Source organism: Papaver somniferum, chromosome 9 (genome assembly GCF_003573695.1).
Source record: "Papaver somniferum cultivar HN1 chromosome 9, ASM357369v1, whole genome shotgun sequence".
NCBI lineage: Eukaryota > Viridiplantae > Streptophyta > Magnoliopsida > Ranunculales > Papaveraceae > Papaver > Papaver somniferum.
This window is the reverse complement of record NC_039366.1, coordinates 55,328,916-55,332,705: the sequence shown is the minus strand read 5'-3', so window position 1 is coordinate 55,332,705 and position 3,790 is coordinate 55,328,916. Positions and strand designations below refer to the sequence as shown.

Below are 3,790 nucleotides of genomic sequence, written 5' to 3'. Positions count from 1 at the left end.
AACCCACTGAAAATATGAGTGTATCCAATATGTACTTACAGTTGAGAAAGGAAGATGTACATTTTTAACATATACATGTCACACTACATTATGGAGTATTTTTACAACCATCCACCTAACGTCCTCCTTTAGTACACTAATTTTACATCTTTTTCTTAATTTTTGTTTGTGTTTATGTAACACCTTGATTGGTCGAGCTGAATTGTATCTAATTAGAATTATTTTCTTATGTCAGGTTTCTGTTCTTTTGCGAGGGCTTGAACCTTCTCCAGAGGCACTTCTTAGGCACAATAACCTATTAAAAGCTTCAGCGTCCGCTTATATTAGCATGCCCCTCAATTTATTTCTTCCATCGTACATCATAAAAATACTCATGAGGCGGAATTGTGCTGAAACTTTTTAGTTATAATCCTATAACAGTTTTATCTTTTTTCATTTTCTATGCTTTTAGCGTTCTTTGGTGTATATAAATGTTTAATAATTGTAGGAAAAACAAAAGGGAAAAGTTTAAAGCTAATGTTTTTCAAACTACTACTAGTTTACAGAAATCTTAGCATTTTCCTGGCGATCCCTTTATAATAATTTGTTTTTTTAGCACATCCTCTAACGAGTGCAGGTCTCCTATACTGTTGAGAAATCGAGTTTAACTATGCACTTGTCATAAATAAAGTACAGATCCGCTGCACTGGTTAGAAATCCAGTTAAGGTCTGTTCTAGTGGTTAAAAACGAGTGCAGGTCCCCTATACTGCCTAAATATTGTGTGTAGATCAGCTGCATTGGTTAGAATCCAGTATAAGACACATAAAAATGCATGTCTAGTTGACGTGATAAAATAAACCATTAAATATGGAAGAAAACTATAGGAGAAAAATCTAAAATCGTGTCTCTTAACTTACAATTGGAGATATATGTGGTGGTACAGAAACATTACAACAAAAACTAAAATCAAGTTTATAAAATGTTGTCTCTTAATTGGCTATCCAAAACATCAACTATTTGGCTACAAAAAATTACATCTAACAAGTAGATGATTCAGGTATAGTCCCCAAAGCTGGTTTGCATTTCAAAACATTGAACTTTACAATTCTTCACCATTGGTAGAACTTATAGCTCCTTGCTCATTCTGCTACCAAGTATATATCATGAATTTAGAATGCATTTTCTATGAAGAGTGTAGCGCAATCCTACTCTATATACTCCCTCTTTGGCCATTAATATGTTATGACCATTTTATGAATTGTAAATGCTGGAAAATAAAACGCAACATGATAAGAAACATCCAAGTAAGCACGAAATCATAAGACTCGTATTTCCCATACATCCAGCTTACGTACAAAAACTAGTAGTGAATTCAGTAGTGATTTTTAACCAGCAACATGTGTATTGGGTATCTACAAGGTCACGTCATAAATATTAGGATTTTTTGCTGTTAATGTTTTCACCATAATGCCCAAAATAAATATATAACGGTCAAATTTCTCTTAGCATATATGGAATAGACCAAGTTTATATATTTATGTAATCTAAACTAATGTTTGTCTAAATATCTAATATTTTTCTCAGTATAAGCTATCTGTACTCTAAAGTGCTAATGCCAAACTAGCTAATTTTTTCCCAGTATAGGTTATTTGTACTCCCGGTACAGGCTATATGCACTCTCAAAAAGAAATAACTAGATTTTATTGTTATTTTTGTAATCAAAAGGAAAATAAAAAGAATAAAAAAATAGAATACTTACCCAAGCAGATGCATCAAGGTACAACAGTAAAGAGTGGAGCAAAACCTGATCTATATTGTTTTATACCAGTCGAGCTAGAAGCGTATTCTTTACGGTCTACATAAATGTGGCTAAATTAATAGAATCATATGAAGAAGAATCATATTATCTATAACATAAACACAAAAACCATAGTATAGGTGATCTGCACTAGATCATAACAATGTACAAGAATCATAATATAGGTGATCTGCATTATTCTTGTGTTATAACATAAACATAAAAACCATAGTATAGGTGATCTGCACTAAAAGATAACAGTGTAGAAGAATCATAGTGGTCTGCACTGTCAAATAAAAACCACTAGAACATAACAATGTAAACCAAAAACAAAATGTTGATTTTTATGACATTCCAAAACAATGAGATATTAAAGTGCCTATGAACCTATATATTTTGAGTGTTGTAGTGTTTCAACTTCTGCGAGCATTATGAGATATTATATCTGCATCATCGAGTCTACTAATTTATCTCATAAAATGTACTTGTTACCATGTTTCGGTATCAACTTTGAATCGCATGATAACGTGCATTTTTCAACATTTATAATACTTCTATCTAATACCACTAGCAACTTAATTATCAGAGTAAAGAATAAGAGAAAATAACATCTAACTTCTTTACGCTATTAATAATCATTGTTTATCATACGAAAAAACCTATAACCTTCGCAAACAACGGTTTTTTGTACAAATGAATAATGGTTGGCCAGTCACTAGTAAGTTGTAAAAAACTTGAACCAAGCACCACATATACAGAGTTACAGATTAATCATCAAAAAAATCCCTACATTATAGACTATCTACACCCTAATTCCCAAAAGTTTATGAACCCTAATTATCAAAACGCAAAAAAAAATAACAACAAAAAATTGAAGATTTGAGTTCAATTAACCCGAATTATCTAGGATTGTATAGAAGAGAAATTAACAAAATCCCCACAGTATAGCCTATCTGCACCTCTAGGATTGTAAAAGAAATTCAATCAATGAGTATAGACATTATGCACTGTTTCAGAAAATTCATTTGCACTCTAAAATATGGAATAACAGCAGACCAAAAATCAATAGAGTTTATCGACAGAGTATAGTGAATCTGCACTATTTCAGATCATACTGGAAGCTATGAAAAAGAAAAATACAAGTCTGGACATATTCTTTTACCAGTATATGTAGTTTATACTGACGAATTATGTTGTCTAGGTCTAAATAGCCTATGATTCTTTCAGTATATTGAATCTCCACTGTGGGATTATAGTGTGAAAAATGAACTGCGTATTATTTGTTATGGGTATTCAAGCGTAAACTATGTAAATGAGATATGTAATGTTAGATCATAGTGTGGAGAAAAAAAATGGAAAATACAAAGTGAAGAAATAAACACGTATGTACCTTTTTATGCTTACTATTTTTTTTTTAATGTATTTCTTCTTTTTTGCTGCCAGAGATTCTTCGGAATCATCTTTTATTGATTTGGAGTAGAAACTTCTTCAATTACTTCTTCTTCTCATACAATTCTGATGGTTCTTCTTGTTTTTACAATTTTAACATTGATTTCATTAAAAATCTAAGGTTCTCGGTGAACTTTTATGACGATTTAGTAGAAAAATAGAGAGTAATTCTTATCATTTCTTTAGTTTTAGTTGATGATTTTTCAGAGATTTGTTTTCTGATTTAGTAGGGTGATAAGGTTGGGTTTTTGATAAGAGAGAAAGAGAGATCGGGTGATATTGGAGGAGACCGTGCAAGCACACACGTTTGGACGCAGGACTATGGTGGTCATTTCGCTTGTTCTAAGCTATTTTGGACCTCTGGTTAAACCAGAAATCTGGATGGACCCTAGGAAAACTAATTATATGGGCCTTGGACCAAATAAGAAATTTGTCAACTATTTATATATCACAAGTTAACCTATTCTTCAAGAAATCTTCCATTATTCTTTTCTTCTCTTCAAGGGAAATAATCCTTCGGCATTTGATTTCTTTCCTTTTATTTCTCCTCTTTCCGCGTATTC

The 3,790-nt window shown here is 31.8% G+C and overlaps 1 long non-coding RNA gene across 1 annotated transcript; it reads right to left on the bottom strand.

The window, feature by feature from the left end:
- Nucleotides 1-848: 848 nt before the first annotated feature.
- LOC113307942 lies at nucleotides 849-3,494 on the bottom strand. The gene is made up of 2 exons (XR_003339384.1): nucleotides 3,169-3,494; nucleotides 849-1,124 (listed from the first exon to the last, which is right to left on the bottom strand). It is a non-coding gene; the product is annotated as an uncharacterized LOC113307942 (long non-coding RNA).
- Between the last annotated feature and the right edge of the window lie 296 nt (nucleotides 3,495-3,790).